The sequence below is a fragment of the Saimiri boliviensis genome, chromosome 6 (assembly GCF_048565385.1).
Source record: "Saimiri boliviensis isolate mSaiBol1 chromosome 6, mSaiBol1.pri, whole genome shotgun sequence".
In the NCBI taxonomy this organism is placed as follows: Eukaryota; Metazoa; Chordata; class Mammalia; order Primates; family Cebidae; genus Saimiri; species Saimiri boliviensis.
In genome coordinates, this window is record NC_133454.1 from 83484065 (window position 1) to 83501278 (window position 17214).

The window sequence follows — 17214 nt, forward strand, 5'->3', positions numbered from 1 at the left end:
AGGATACAATTCAACCCACAATAATACTCAAGAAGAAATGCATGCATGTGTACCTTGAGACATGTATAAGAATATAAAAGTAGATCACAGCATTATTTGTAATAATCCCAAACTGGAAGCAACTCATGTTATCAATGAATTATGGCATAGTCATATAATAAAATACAAGCATTAAAATGAATAAATTATAGCTATACACAATGTGCGACCCGCAGAGACCCTTCCCGAAGCAAATGAGAGCGAGGAGTTGTTAAGCCGAGTCCAGGTTTATTGGGATCTGCGGGCAACCCAGGCGGGAGGGGAGCTGAGCTGCACCCAGCAGTTGCCGGAGAGGGTTTTTATAGGGAGGCGGCCTGTTTAGGCGAGGTGTTGCGGAGTGATTGGTGGAAGGGAGAGCAGAGGAGGGTTTTCTGCGTGCCAGAAGGGGATTGGTCACCTCTTGGCGGGCTTAGGTTTGAATTTTATTGGCTGTCTTGTTTCTAGGCAGACTACTGCAACTGCCAAGGGGTGGGGGATGGGGGTTGGCTTTAGGTTTGGCGGGTTAAGGCTGAGCAGTGATTGGTCGCCCTGCGCTACCAGGCAGAATAGGGTCTGCAGGCGGACTCCAGGAAGTGAGGGACAAAATGGAGGACTGTGGGTTTTTCTACCAAACATTCCCGACTCCTTAAAAAGGAAAAAGGGCGACGAAGTCGTTCTGGCTACTTCCTGCTGGACTTGGGCGAAGAGGGGCCATCTTAAGGAGTCTGGGAGATTGGCAGAGGGGTGTAGGTGTAGTTTGGTGTTGGGTGGCTGGACACCGGCTGCAGCATCATTTGGTTGATGGTAACTCGGGTTAGTTCTTGAAACCGGCGTTGGAGGAACTGGAAAAAACAAGGAGCTATAAGTAGAAGAAGACAGATTATTAGTAAGGGTCCAAGTAGTGGGGATAGGAGGGTATACATGGAAGACGACCACCATGCGGAGGCCTCTGTTGAAAACTTGTAATTTTGGAGGCTGGTTTTGATTTTTTTGGAGATTTTCAATTCGCGTTTCTACCAGTCCAGATTCGTTGACATAGTAGCAGCATTCCTCTTGTAGGAAGATGCAGGTTCCTCCACGCTCCGCTGTAAGTAGATTCAGCGCCCTCCGATTTTGTAGGGCTACCTGGACGACCGAGGTGATCTGTCGTTGGAGAGATGCTAGAGACGCTGCTGAGTCCTCGATGGCTGCCTGAAGTTGTGAGGAAAGGCGAGCCAGAGCTTGGTGAGAATGGAACAATGCTCCTCCTCCCAATCCAGCGGCCAACGCAGAGCCTGCAAGGGACAGGCCCACAGCCACCGGGGGGAAGGCCGCCCTTCGGGTGCGATGAGACGGAGCCTGTGGGACCTGTAGTAAGAGGAACTCGGCCGGAGAGTAGACAGTGAGTCGAGGTACTAAGGTGACTGGAAGGCATAAGAGGGTTGGAGGTTGGCTAGAGGACAGGTTTTTGGTTAGGGTGCGATTGCACTAGAAGAAAATGCCTTGTGGAGCGGTTAGGTAGGTCGAAACCTGTCTGGTGTAGTTACAATGGGAATAATTGTGGCCTAGGGAGTAGCAGGCCGGGAGCTGAGACTCAGGTAAGGCATAGAGTTGTACGTTAGGAATGGGAGTAAAGGGGTTAGATGATTTCGGAGCATTACGCGGAAAGGGAACCAGTACCGCAACGAGAGGAGTCTGCCCAAGAGTGGCACACAGAAGGCAGGAGGTTAAATTAGTACGTCCGGACTGGTTAGCAAGTGCCAATCCCTCCCTGAGGAGGGCGATCCATGAAAAGGGGTGTTGCGGGGTTGGAGTTGCTTTTGTAGGATGTGCTCCTGGGTATGTATGGCAGATTGAACCTGCGTAGAGGTTAGGACGTAGGCGCACCATATGTACAGGTGTGAGGACGGGTACGATTGTTTTGGGAAGTCATAAAGGGCTGCCTTTTGAGGGCTGGTCCATTTTTGGTCCCAAGGGTCAGAGATGGTTAGAGTGAATTGGTTTTTTCCCTCAGTGGTGGGAGTTTTGGATAAAAGTGAGTGATGGGTTTGACCGCTTGGGCTTGGGTATGGCATTGTTTTTCCAAGTTACAGGTTGACCAGACACAGCCCAGACAAGAGTACCAGGAAGAGGTTTGACAGGTTGAAGGCTGTCTGTAATGGAAGCAGAGTACAGGGTGGGTGACTTTGGAATTATAAAACCTAGAAAAGTTGAGTTGTAGGGGACGTGAGCCCCCCATTGCGGGGCAGTCAGTGGTGGCTAGGATTGTGAGAGTAAGGAGGGAGGTTACAGATATGTTGTGTTTTGGTATAGTTTTCAGTAAGGAAGAATCTCCAGACATACTGAGAGGAGCTAAGTTTTGGTAAGCTTGAGAGATAGAGGGCCAGTAGGAGTACACTCCCAGCGGGGAGAGAGGGAGCCATCAGGGCACCTCTTTATTCGGGACAGGTGGACCCACGATGGGATTTGTGCGACCTTAATGGCTGAAGGGGTGGCGAGGATAACTGTGTAAGGACCCTCCCACCGAGGAACTAGGGGCTTTTGGGTAAGGGTTTTTATGAGGACTGAGTTACCGGGGGAGATACCCTTGGAACTGGTAGGAGGATTAGAGGGGTGGGGTAAGGAGGAGTTGGCGTGTTCCCTGAGGAGGTTTCTGAGGAGGGTGAAGTAGGGGAGATAGTTTTCTAGAGGGGTTGTGTTTGGAGGTGGAGGGGTGGACAGCAAAAGGGGCGCCCGTAAAGGAGTTCGAACGGGCTGAGCTGTGATGAGCCCCGTGGACGTGCCCGCAACCTGGCAAGGGCTAAGGGAAGCAGGGTGATCCACGACTGTCGGAGTTCTAAGGAGAGTTTGGTGAGCTGCTCCTTGATGAACCCGTTGACTTGCTTTACCTTACCAGAAGATTGAGGATGGTAAGCAGCATGGAGTTTTTACTGGACTCCTAGGGAGGTAGAGACAGCATTAGTGACTTTGGAGATAAAGGCAGGGCTGTTGTCGGACTGGATGGTAGCCGGGAGCCCAAAACGAGGAATGATGTCCTGGATTAGATGGTGGGCCACTTGGTCAGCTGACTCAGAGGTGGTAGGGAAAGCCTCTATCCATCCTGAAAAAGTGTCAACCAGGGTTAACAAATACTTAAAGCGTTTGTGTTTAGGCATATGGGTGAAGTCTACTTGCCAGTCCTGACCCGGTAGGAACCCGCGAAGCTGGTGGAGTTGCTGACGGAGGTGACACGCCCCTTGAGAATTGGTTTTTGTACACGTGGAGCAGCTTGCATGGACTTGGTGGATGGTTTGAGCGAGCCCGCCAGCTGCGCGAGGTTTGGAGGGGCGCGAGAAAGAGCTGCCGTCTACGAAGAGGGTTACGGCTGCCTCTATGGGGGTAGACTGTAGATCTGATCGGGGGGACTGGGCCTCAGATAGAACCTCGGGGCAGCTATGCTCCAGCGGGGAAGCGGCGGGATTAGGAAGGAGGGTGGCCGGGTTTAGGGCAGGACAGTGGGAAAGAGTAATGTTGGGATTTTCTATAAAGAGTAGATGCATAAGCTGGATCTTAGAAGGTCCCAGGTGTGGCAAGGACTGATAGGAAAGGAGTTCCCGGAGCTTATGGGGGGAGAAGACCTGAAGTGGCTGCTGCAAAATTATCTTGAGGGCTTCTGGGGTGAGAATAGTGGCTGCCGCCAGTGCCCGGAGACAAGGTTGCCACCCTTTTTCGGTGGGTCCCAGCTGCTTAGAGAGATAGGCTAAGGGAAGAAGGGTGGGGCCAACGGGCTGCGCTAAGACTCCTAGGGCCACATGAGCCCTTTCATCAGTGTACAGGTGGAAGGGGAGGCTAGGGTTTGGTAAGGCCAGGCCTGTGGAGGCGCATAGAGTTTGGAGTAAGGAGTGAAAGGCTCGTGTGACCGCGCCTGGAGAGGACAACGGTCCTTCAGGAGTGTCTGCGGCGGCTTGGTATAATGGTTTTGCCAGGAGGGCAAAGTTTGGGACCCAGTGGCGGAAGAACCCAACCATTCCCAGGAAGGAGAGTATTTCTGCTGCCGTCTGGGGCGGTTGGAGGGACCTGAGGGCCTGCAAGCGGTCAGCTGTGATAGATTTTTTTCCCAGGAGTTATTTGCAGGCCCAGGTAGGTTACAGAGGGGGTGGCTATTTGGGCCTTTTTGAGGGATACGCGGTACCCCCTTGTGCCCAGAAAGTTCAGTAAGAGGGTGGTGGCCCGAATACATTCAGGGCGGCTGGGGGAGCAGACTAGCAGGTCATCAACATATTGAAGGACAACAGAAGGAGCGGGGTTGCAGTCAAGGAGGTCGGCGGCCAGAGCTTGCCCAAATAAGTGAGGGCTGTCCCTGAAGCCCTGGGGGAGGACCGTCCAAGTGAGTTGTTGAGAAAGGTCCGTGTGCGGGTCCTCCCAGGTGAAGGCGAAAATAAAGTATGAATCAGGGTGAAGGGGAATAGTGAAGAAGGCGTCCTTGAGATCCAGGACTGAAAGGAAAGCAGCGTTGGAGGGGATCTTTGAGAGCAGGGTGTAGGGGTTGGGGACAACTGGGTGTATGGGGATAACAGCATCATTGACCCGGCGGAGATCCTGGACCAGTCGATACTCTCCAGACGGTTTGCGAACAGGGAGGATGGGAGTATTACATGGGGAGTAAACAAAGTGGGACCGTACGAGCAAGTTAATGGAGGGGTTTGCCGTGGGACGTGAGGGGTGCCATCAATCCCCATAACAGAAACCTGGGAAGGACGAGTTTCGCCATGGTAAAAAGAGAGTGCAGAGAAGGTAACCCCCGTATCGAGTAAGAAGGAAACACTTTTACCCGCTACCTGAAGCGACACCCTGGGCTCAGCAAGGGTCACCGGGGTTGAAGAGCCAGGGCCTCCCTAGTCGTCTAAGAGTCCCAGCAACTCGGGACCGAAACCTCCGGAAGAATCCGACTTCCGTGCGCTCTGGCCGGAAACCGGATCATCCAGGGTTGCCCTGCGCGATCCAATCCCTCTGCCAGGGGCGGCTGAGGTCTCGGACGCACTAGGGCAGTCTGACTTCCAGTGTCCCGTGAGTTGACAAAGGGGGCAAGGCTTAGTGGGCGGACGGGGTTGTGGGCAGTTGGAGGCCCAGTGACCCTCATTCCCACATTTGAAGCAGGCTCCCGGGGTGGGGGGGCGCTGACGGCCACCCGTTTTTCCGCCTCCTGCCGGCCGCAGAGCTGCTACCAAGGCTTGGGTTTGTAAAGCGACCTTCTGTTTCATTCGAGCTTGGCGAGCTGCCTCTGCCGCATTTTCCCGGGCTTGGCGGGCTGCCTCTGCTGCATCTTCCCGGGCGTTAAAAACTTTAAAGGCCATTTTTACCAGGTCCTGTATGGGGGTTTCCGGCCCATCCTCAACCTTTTTTAGTTTTTTTTCGGATATCAGGGGCAGACTGTGAGATGAAATGAGAGGCGAGAACAGTTGCCCCGTTTTGGGACGCAGGGTCTAGCCGGGTGAAACGGACAAGGGCATCTTGCAAGCGGCTGAGAAAGAGAGCGGGATTTTCATCCGGCCTCTGAGTTATTTCTCTGAGCTTATCATAGTTTACCACCTTATTGGAGACAGTATCCATGCCCCGTAGGAGATATTGGAGCATGCGATCGCGAGCTGGGATGTGGGATCCTGGCCCCTCCTGATAATTCCACTGGGGGTCTGTGCTAGGGAGAGCTTCAGCTCCAACAGGGACCTGGTTGGGATTTATAGCATGGTCCCTGTCAGCTGCATGCCTAGCTGCTGCTAGGATGCGCTCATGCTCTTCGGCGGAAAGAGTGGAGGTGCAGATGACATGGATATCATGCCAAGTGAGACTATAGGCCCGAGTAAGGTACTGAAACTCCTTAATATAGGTGGAGGGGTCGGCTGAGAAAGATCCAAGTCGGCGTTCAATTTGAGCCAGGTCTTGGAGAGAGAAAGGAACGTGAACTCTGACGAGTCCCTCCGTCCCGGCCACCTCGCGGAGCGGAGCCAAGACAGCTGGTGGGTGGGATCTAGTACGGGCCGCAACTGGAGGACTTAAAGGGGGTGGTACTGCAACAGTTGGGAGGGAGGAGGAGGACGAGGAAGGAGGAGGAGGAGGAGCTGTGGGAGTGGGGGCGGGGTCTGCAACTGGCGCAACAGTTGGAAGGGAGGAGAAGGACGAGGAGGGAGGAGGAGGAGCTGTGGGAGTGGGGGCGGGGTCTGCAACTGGCGGAGGAAGGGAGTTGGAGTGAGCAGGAGGGGGATGGGATAGGTGGTCAGGCAGCTCCTCCTGCTGTTCGTAAGGAGGGGGAGAGCTGACCTTGGGAGGGGGGGTAGGCCCTGCAGCAGGCGGAAGTGGAGGAGGGTTAAGGTTGGTGGGAGGAGACGATAGATGGTCAGACAATTCCTCCTGTGGTATGCAGGGAGGGGGAGAACTGGCCGAAGGCGGCAGGGTTTTGGGAGGGGGAGGGGTTTGAGCTAGGAGGACTTGGTGAGTGGAGCAGGAGGAGGAGAGGTCGGGGTGGGGACGCAAATCCCAAAAAGCCTGGACATACGGCACCTCGCGATCCTTGCCAGTACGGCGACAAAAATGGTCTAGGTCTTGTAGGATGTTAAAATCGAAAGTACCAGTCGGAGGCCAATGTGACCGGTTATTAAGCTGGTATTGGGGCCAGGCCACTTGGGACAGGAGGATTTGGGAGTAGCCCAGCTGAGAAAAGTTGAGGAGTAAGCACCCGAGAGGGGTGTTGTTAGGAATTTGAGACTCCGTGTTCCCCATGGCGCGTGTGGCAGGACCTTTCCTTTAGCGAGATTGGGCTAGAGTGGTGTGGGAAGAGGCGTCCCGTCTGTCCCACAGCCCCTCTAGAGGGATATAGGAAGAGTCAGAGAAGGCGTCCCCCCGTCTGACCGTTCCTATAGTGGAAGTGGAAGTGGGGGAAGGACCAGAGGAGGCGTCCCTCGTCTGATCACTTCCAAGGCTCCTGGAGCCTGGTTGGAGGATCTGACTCTCGGGCCGGCCGGCGCTTGGCGAGGGATCCGTGGAAGGGGAGACGCAAAAGGAAAAGAGGCCACCACACGCACCGCGGGGAAGATAGGCAAGTAAATGGACTTACCTTATCCGGAGTGTGGAGGCCAATTCAGAGGAAGGGGGGTCGCCAGAGGGAGGGGGCCGCTGGTGGACCAGCCGCCCACACCTCCCGGGTTTCGGCACCAAATGTGCGACCCGCAGAGACCCTTCCCGAAGCAAATGAGAGCGAGGAGTTGTTAAGCCGAGTCCAGGTTTATTGGGATCTGCGGGCAACCCAGGCGGGAGGGGAGCTGAGCTGCACCCAGCAGTTGCCGGAGAGGGTTTTTATAGGGAGGCGGCCTGTTTAGGCGAGGTGTTGCGGAGTGATTGGTGGAAGGGAGAGCAGAGGAGGGTTTTCTGCGTGCCAGAAGGGGATTGGTCACCTCTTGGCGGGCTTAGGTTTGAATTTTATTGGCTGTCTTGTTTCTAGGCAGACTACTGCAACTGCCAAGGGGTGGGGGATGGGGGTTGACTTTAGGTTTGGCGGGTTAAGGCTGAGCAGTGATTGGTCGCCCTGCGCTACCAGGCAGAATAGGGTCTGCAGGCGGACTCCAGGAAGTGAGGGACAAAATGGAGGACTGTGGGTTTTTCTACCAAACACACAACAATGTATGTTGCACAATCTATTAAGCTAAAGAAACTAGAAGCAGAAGAACACATACTGTATCATTCCATTCATTACAAGTTTAAAAAGAAAGATGTAAGTATGCTTTTTAGGGATGCATGCATAGATAATTACACTAAAAAGAAATTCTAGAAAATGATTACCATAAAAGTCAAGACAGCAGCTACCTTGGAGGGAAGGAAGGGGCTGCAGCTGGGAATGGGCATGAGAGGGGGCTCCTGGGTGTTGCCAGTGTTCTATTTCTTGACTTGGATACTAACAATGAAGTGTTTACTTTGTGATAAATAATTGAATCACATACTTATTTTGTTTACTTTTCTCTGTGTGTTTTATTTATCAAGTTTGTATTCATACACTTTGGGAAAAAAAAAAAAAAAGGCAAAGAGTGACTCCAAAAGGTTAGTGGAGTTGAGGCCATCTGGGCTACATTTATAATCAAATGAGCCAAACCAAAGCAAGGTATCATTAAATTTGTTAGAAACAATGTGTTGTTCTCAGTTCTGTTGATTAACTTGGATGGGTGTGAAATATCTCTTGAATACAGCTTTCAAAATGTTAATTCATTCAATATATTTTTGAGAAGCCACACGTGCTGGACATTGCAATGTGTTTTCCCTCTGAGTTGTGTTTTGTTAAGTTCAAAGGAAATACAGTTGATTTTGGTTTTGAATGGCTGCTGCTCTCAAACTTCTGCATGGTGAGCATCTCCCTCATACCACCCCCACCTTGGCCCACACTCTGGTGGGAACGATGAAAACTTGTGAAGTACTATGTATTACAACACACAGGATGCACATATTAAAAATATCATGGCCATCTGAGAACACATTGAGAAAGGCTGTTGGAAAAATCTGGTAGCTTGAGGTGGGGAGTGGATGTGCATGTTCTCTTGAAGCAGGAGTGGCCTCGAACAAACCTCTCGAGCACCAAACTGGGAAGGAAGTGTTTTTTTATTCAGCTGGGGGTCTCAGTAGACTTGTGTCTCAAGAACAGAGCTCCTCGACTAGAAAATCCTGGCCTCTTTTAAAGGTTTACAACCTTAGAGGGTGCAATTGACAGGGTCGTAATCAATGAGGTAAGCAAGGGGTATGTGACTTAGGTAGGGGTCTAATCGTGATTAAGCAGGAACAATGCCTTCCGGGGGAAGATTCCTCCATACCATGCCTGTGATCTATAGATGGGATAGGAACTAGGGTGGGGGGTTTGATCTTTAGCCTCAGGTCCGACTAGTGGCACCAGTTTTGTCTCTTCCACTGACCTGTGCTTCTATTTTCAACTTCTACTTCTCCTTTTGAAATGCAAGGCAAAGGGGAAGTTGTCTTAGAAGCTTAAGAGGAAGGGGTCTCCTTCCTCACCTTGAATATTTAAGTTTAGATAAAGAATCTAAATGATACTGCTTGAAAGCTACCCAAAAGCCCAACACGTCAGTCTCCCTGGCCCCTCCTTTCTCTAGAAATATAGATGTCATCAAATCTCAATTATTACAGCTATTAGCACAGAACAGCAGACTTAGAAGAAACTTGAGGAAACAGGTTTTGTTTCTTAAGCTTATCTTATCTTCCATGCCTAGCCTAAAATTTATTGCATATGATGTTGGTGTCTTCTTTAGTTGTGTGTTTGCAACTAATGCATCTGTGAAATATGGTAAGAGTAGATTTCCAGGAATTGGATTTGCCCAGTCCTAAGTAAACCCATGTAGCAACAAGCCAAGCCAGCTGGCTCTAATCCACTTGCCTTCATAGCCTTTGTCTCTTTTTTTTTTTTTTTAATTGCATTTTAGGTTTTGGGGTACATGTGAAAAACATGCAAGATTGTTGCAAAGGTACACACATGGCAGTGTGATTTGCTGCCTTCCTCCCCATCACCTATATCTGGCATTTCTCCCCATGTTATCTCTCCCCAACTCCCCACCCCCCATTGTCCCTCCCCTATTTCTCCCTGACAGACCCCAGTGTGTGATGCTCCCCTCCCTGTGTCCATGTGTTCTCATTGTTCAACACCCACCATGAGTGAGAACATGCGGTGTTTGATTTTCTGCTCTTGTGTCAATTTCTCAGCTGAGAATGTTTTGTCTCTTTTTAGAAACCATGAGCTTCAGGAGAGTCAGGACCCTGTTTCTTTCCTTCACCAATGTGTACCCAGTACTGAGTAGAGTGTTAGGCATGCAGTAAACAACAAAGCTTGTTGATTTGTTACTTGACAAAACACACGTTTCCCTAGAATGAACAATGATATTTCAGAAGGATTCCTACTTAAGTTGTATGTAAATCAGAAACAAAAACAAGAGCAAAGCCTCTGACTTTTGGACACTGATTCAATCAACCAATTTTTGTTGAATACCTACATAGACCTTAGTGATATATAGTGCTTTTGATGACAAGATATAGATGAAAATAAAAAGACTAGGCACTGTTAGGAGGACAATTTTAAATAGAGTGATCAAGGAAGTCCTCACTGAGAAAGTGATGTTTCAGCAAAGACCTGAAGGAGATGATGGAGCCAACCATGGATATAGCTAGCAGAATAGCATTTTAAGCAAGAGAATAACATGTACAATTTCCCTCAGGCAGAGAAGGCAAGAGATTTCAAGCAAGAGCAAGGAACTGGGCAATCTGAAAGGAGAGAGCAGTAGGAGGTGAGATCAGAGAGGTAACTGGTCCAGATGGGTAGGGCTGTATAAGACATTGGTTCCTACTAACAGCGGGATAAGAATCTATTGAATGGCTTTCAGCAAAACATAGACATGATCAGACTTGTTTTTTAACAGGATCATTTTGATGCTTGTGTTGAAAATAGAAACACCAAGAACAGAAACATATGGCGGCAGAACTAGTCTATGGAACATTCTTCTAATTGTCGGATGTATAAAATTGTAAGCAGAGCATTCAGTTTGCACTGGGGCCAAGTCAAAATGGTAGTTCTCTCCGTTTAGGAATATATTGGATGACAGAGTAGATATAACTATAATTACACAATAAATATCTTCTTGATGAAAATATGTATTAGGTAATGCGTGAATATGTTACTGTAAATGCAATTTAGAGAGATGTTTTGAAATGTTTAAATGAAATGAGTGAGAAATTATAGACTACTGTTTTGAATATTTTTGAAGAGTACCATTTGTCATCTTGAAATGTATTTCTTGAAGTGAGAGAAGATTTAGATAAAAATTAATAAAATATGAAACAAAAATAATAAAGATGAATAGGAAAAGCTATAGAAATTATGTTGATATTGAGAGGTGAATTGTAACAAATTTTTCAGATTACACTGAAAGCAGTAATTTGTTAAGAAAAAGAGATAATTTAAAATAGAAGTTATAAACTTGATAATTCAATACATTTGACAATACAATTAAAGAAATGAATTAAATACACACATGGCTAACTTTACAAAAATATTTTCATTAATGAAGCTAATGTAAAACTCAAAATGTGCCAATACAATAAGAAATTGACAAAATCTGGTTAATGAGTATTATCGATTCAAAAAAGTACTTATGTTCAATTACTGAATAGAAAAGCTCAAAATGTTTTGAAATACTACAGCTCATAGGAAAGAAACTCAACAGAGGTTTTCCCAAATTTGAAAAAAATCCTAAAAATATGTGACATTACTATTTACAAGTTGTGAAGTAGAAAGAAACTCTCAAAAACTATCAATATTGAATGTTTACTTTTCATTAACCATGTTAAAGGAAAGATCCAATTGCCTTTTATTCTTGACATAGAAAATGAAGAGACAAAAAGTATGTACCCCCAAAATGGTAAGAAAATATGTTACGAAGCTCATAGTTAATTAATGAAAATGTTATTTTTCTCATTTTGTGATAATCACAGTTCTTATTGACTTTTTATTCTTATTTTATTTTTTTGAGACAGGGTCTCACTTTGTCACCCAGGCGGGACTGCAGTGGTATGATCATGGCTCACTGCTGCCTTGACCTCCTGGGCTTATGTGATCCTCCAGCCTCAGCCTCCTGTGTAGTGGGGACTATAAGTGCACACCACCACATCTGGCTAATTAAAATTTTGTTTTGTAAAGGCAGGATCTCATGATGTTGTCCAGTCTTGTCTTGAACTCCTGGGCTCAAGCAATCTTCCTACCTCAGCCTCCAAAGGTGCTGGGTTTATAAGCATGAGCCACCATGCCCAGCCTCTTGTTGGCTTTTTAAAATTCAGATTTAGTTGTGATTCTTTTTCTCACCCTCAATTGTGCCAATTTTTATGCTTTTTTTCTCTTTTGAAAGAGGGACCCCTGTATATTATAAGCTTCAGGTCCCCCAAACCTGGATTCACCTGATCCACAGGTCAATTTGTGTACTCTATGAAGATATGGAGAGTCAATTACATATACAAATCTAGAGTTCAAGCTAGAGATCTGTATTGGTTCATTTTCATGCTGTTGCTAAGACATACCCAAGACAGGGAAGAAAAATAAGTTTAATTGGACTTAGAATTCCACATGGCTGGGGAGGCCTCAGAATCATGGCAGCAGGAGGTGAAAGGCACTTCTCACAGGGTGGTGGCAGGAGAAAAATGGGGAAGAAGCAAAAGCAGAAACCCCTGATAAACCCATCAGATCTTGTGAGACTTATTCACTTTCAGGAGAATAGCATGGGAAAGACCAGCTGCTATGATTCAATTACCTTCGCCTTGGTCCCTCCCTCAACACGTGAGAACTCTGGGAGATACAATTCAAGTTGAGATTTGAATGGGGACATGGTCAAACCATATCATTCCACCCTGACCCCTCCAAATCTCATGTCCTCACATTTCAAAACCAATCATGCCTTTCCAACAGTCCCCTAAAGTTTTAATTTACTTCAGCATTAACCCAAAAGTCCACAGTCCAAAGTCTTATCTGACAAGAGGCAAGTCCCTTCTGCCTACAAGCCTGTAAAATCAAAAGCAAGCTAGTTACTTCCTAGATACAATGGAAGTACAGATATTGGGTAAATACAGCTGTTCCAAATGGGAGAAATTAGCTAGAACAAAGGGGATACAGGCCCCACACATGTCTGAAATCCAGTGGGGTAGTCACATTTTGAAGACCCCAAATTGTATCCTTTGACTCCAGGCCTCACATTCAGGTCATGCTGAGGCAAGACGTTGGTTCCCATCATCTTTGGCCACTCCGCCCCTGTGGCTTTGCAGGGTACAGCCTCCCTCTCGGCTACTTTCACAGGCTGGCATTGAGTGCAGCTTTTCCAGGCAAGCCATGCAAGCTGCCAGTGGATCTACTATTCTGAGGTCTGGAGGATGGTGGCCCTCTTCTTATAGCTCTACTAGGTAGTGCCCCAGTATGGACTCTGTGTGGGGGCTCCAACCTCACATTTCCCTTTCATACTATCCTGGCAAGAGGTTCTCCATGAGGGTCCTGCTCCTGCAGGAGACTTTTTCCTGGACATTCAGGTGTTTCCATGCATCTTCTGAAATCTAGGTGGAGGTTTCCAAACCTCAATTCTTGATTTCTGTGCACCTGCAGGATCACCACCACTTGGAAACTGTCAAGGATTAGGGCTTCCACTGTCTGAAGCCACAGCCCAAGTTCTACATTGGCCCCTTTCAGCCATTGCTGGTACACAGAGCACCAAATCCCTAGGCTGCACACAGCATGGGGACCCTGGGCCAACCCACAAAACCACTTTTTTCTCCTAGGCCTCTTGCCCTGTGATGGGAAGGGCTGCCATGAAGGTCTCTGACATGGCCTGGAGACATTTTCCCCATGGTCTTGGGGATTAACATTAGGCTCCTTGCTACTTAGGCAAGTTTCTACAGCTGGCTTGAATTCCTCCTCAAAAAATGGGTTTTTCTTTTCTATTGCAGTCAGGCTGCAAATTTTCTGAACTTCTGTGCTCCGTTTCCCCTTTAGAATGGAATGCTTTTAACAGCACCCAAGTCACCTCTTGAATGCTTTTCTGCTTAGAAATTTCTTCTGTTAGATACCCTAAATTTTCTCTCTCTAGTTCAAAGTTCCACAAATCTCTAGGGCAGGAGCAAAATGCTTCCAGTCTCTTTGCTAAAACATAGCAAGAGTTGCTCCAGTTGCCAAAAAGTTCCTCATCTCCATCTGAGACCACCTTAGCCTGGACCTTATTGTTCATATCATCATTAGCATTTTTGTCAAAGCCATTCAGCAAGTCTCTAGGAGGTTCCAAACTTTCCCACATTTTCCTGTCTTTCCAAACTATTCCATCCTCTGCCTGGTACCCAGTTCCAGAGTTGCTTCCACATTTTTGGGTATCTTTTCAGCAACACCCAACTCTACTAGTACCAATTATCTGTATTAGTCTATCTTCATGCTGCTGTTAGAGATGTACACAAGACTGGGAAGAAGAAGAGGTTTAATTGGGCTGACATTTCCACATGACTAGGGAGGCCTCAGAATCATGGCAGGAGGTGAGTGGTATTCTTATATGGCAACGGCAAGAGAAAATGAGGAAGAAACAAATGCAGAAACACCTGATAAAACCACCCAATCTCATGAGACTTATTTACTATCATGAGACTAGCATGGGAAAGACTGGCCCCCATGATTCAATTACCTCCCTCTGGATCCCTCCCACAGCATGTGAGAATTCCAGGAGATACAGTTCCAGTTCAGATTTCGGTGAGGGCACAGCCAAACCATATCAAAGTCCAAGCTGGAGAAATAAGTTTGTGAGTAGTGTAAATGTATCTAGAAGGTATTTAAAACCAGAAGAATCAGGGTCACATTATGACTATTGTGGGGCCTAGGCAATTTTTCCTTTGTGGGCCTCTTTCTTCATTAAAAAAATACACACAGATAGTCCCCAATTTCTGGTGGTTCAACTTAAGATTTTTCAAGTTTACAATGGTGCAAAAGTGATACACACTCAGTAGAAACTGTACTTTGAATTTTGGATTTTGACATTTTCCTGGGTTAGCTATATGTGTTAGATTATCTCTTATAATGCTGGACAGTGCCAGCCCAGGCAGCCATGCAACCATGAGGGTAAACAGTGAATACTGTACTCTACAGTGTGTAGTATTCAATAAATTACATGAGATATTCAGTACTTTATTATAAAAGAGGCTTTGTGTTACATACTTTTGCCTAACCATAGGCTAATGTAAGTTCTGAGCATACTTAAGGCAGGCTTGACGAGGCTACAGTGTTCAGTAGGTTAGGTGTATTTAATGCATTTTTAAAGTTTATTCCTTCGTTTATTCCACATATATTTAGTAAACACCCATTACACGTCAGGCACTGTACTAGGCCCTGAGGGCAGTGATTAAGAAAATAGAGTTGGGGCTAGCATTATGGTGTTTATAGTCTAGCAAACATTAAGCAAGGAGCATCTAAACTTACAGTGAGTGGTTTGACTTACAGTTTTCAACATTATAATGGGTTGATCTGGTTATTAAATGCATTTTTGACATGATATTTTTGACTTACTGTTTATTAGGACATAACCCCATCATAAGTCAAGGAGCACTTCCATATATATATATATATATATATACATATATATATATATATACACACACACAAAAATATATATATATATTTATGTATGTGTGTATAAGGATTAATACAATCTAGGCTGAATTTATTATACTCATTTATTCCCTCTAACTTTAAAAGAAATTAAAACACTTTCATGGGAACTTAAAAGTATCATGGGCCTTAGAAACTGTGCCTGCCATGCCTAATGGATAAAGTGGCCATAAAGCTAGAGAAAAGTAACAAGAAAATCTGTGTGGGTAGAAAAAAGAAAAGATCCAATGACTGAGTCCTGGAGCACTCTAACATTTAGAGATCAGGAAAGTGAGGAGTGAGATAAACTTTTATAAGTCTAAACTAAATAGATCATTTTTCATTGGTCATACAAATTAGTAACTATGAGAACCTGTTTTAAACCCACCCCAATCCATAAGTGACAGCCCCCTTCTGAAACCAAATCACATCCACACTCCAAGAATCTCGTCTACAACTGAAGGTCAACAAAGTGACCCTAAACCCTTCCACTGCGCAGCCCACTAGCTCCTGGGCTTTGTGGCCCCTACATCTTATATATGACAAGCCATTTACTATTTTTAGAAGCCCACACCTTACGAATAAGCAAAGGAACAGAAGGAGCCACCAGTGAGGTAGGAGAAAAACCATGAGAACACAGTGTCCTGGAAATGGAGTGAGGACGGCTTTGGGAAGATGAAGTGATTCAATTGTGTCTAACACCACAGACGAGTGAGGGAAGAGCCCCAAGAAACAGTCATCTGGCTCATCAGGATGGAAGTCCTTGGTGTCTTAGGAGTTCTAATGGAGTGGTGGAGGCAAAAACTATCTTGACTGGGTCCAAGGGAGGCATGAGAAAACTGTTTTGAGGAGTTTTGCTATAAAAGGGAGATAAGTAGGACAGGGGCTGAAGGGAAAGTGAAATCAAAGTTTTCTTTAATTTTTAAGGTGAGAAACATTACAGCATGTGTGTTTGTTGATAGGAAGGATCCAGTAGAGAAAGTGCGTGTGTGTGTGTGTGTCTGTGTGTGTGTGTGTGTGAGAGAGAGAGAGAGAGAGAGAGACAGAATGAATGAGAATGGAGGATTGCCTGAGCCATGCCCTTGAGTAGGGAGGAGGTGGGATCTAGGGTTGGCCTCTACTAACAGCACGGGCTGTTCATCAGTAGTAATGGGAATGGCAGAGGACAAGGCACAGGTGCAGATAGGCTCTGGGAGCTTGTGGAAGTGCTTTTTTGTTGTTGTTGTTGCTTCTATTTTCTCTTCGAGATAGCCATTTAGGAACCTGATAGTGGAGACAGAGTATAATGGACGGGCAGCATTAAAAGTCCACTTGAGGTGAGTGGTCAGTCAGCAGGTGCAAATGTGTCATATAGCTAATGAAACTTAAGCCTCAGGGCTTCTCATTTGCTTGCATGGATCCTTTCAAAGGCCCGGCTGGGAGAGTCTTAGCCATTTTGCTTTTAAAATTTTGCATTGCTTTTTAAAAAGAGCCCCCAAAGATATAAGCTGCAGGCCCACAGACCCTGGATTTCTTCTTGCCAGCCAGCATGGTTGTGGGCTTTTAGTAGCTGCAGGTGGCTTGGAGGGCACAGATGTAGAGTGGGTAAGGTGTTGGATTGAAACTTGGTTATGATTTTGCCAGGTGAAAAAAAAATGTGTGAAGGACAAAGGAAGTGAGGGAGCATTTAAGGGAGTGATTATAATAAATGATGATAGAACTTCAACTGGGCAAAGAGAGGAATGAGGACATACGGATGAGGGAGTGGTAGTTTTGAACAGTGAAAGGATTACAGGTCTTGGGATGGATTGTTGGGGAAGGAGAGTCAGAGAAAATGAACTAGAGAAATAGGAGGTAGAGGATGGAGAAAGGAAGCCTGCAACTGAGTGAGTTCTTATTAATGATGAGATCCAGGTTATGGCCATGGAAGGGAGTAGCTGAGAAAGGATGGAGGCTGAGACACTGAATATACAAATGGACATGGCCAGACCTTAAATTACAATAAAACTGTGACACTCAACCTTTGCAGCAGCCAGCTGGGAAGCCAAACCACAACCTCTGCAGCAATC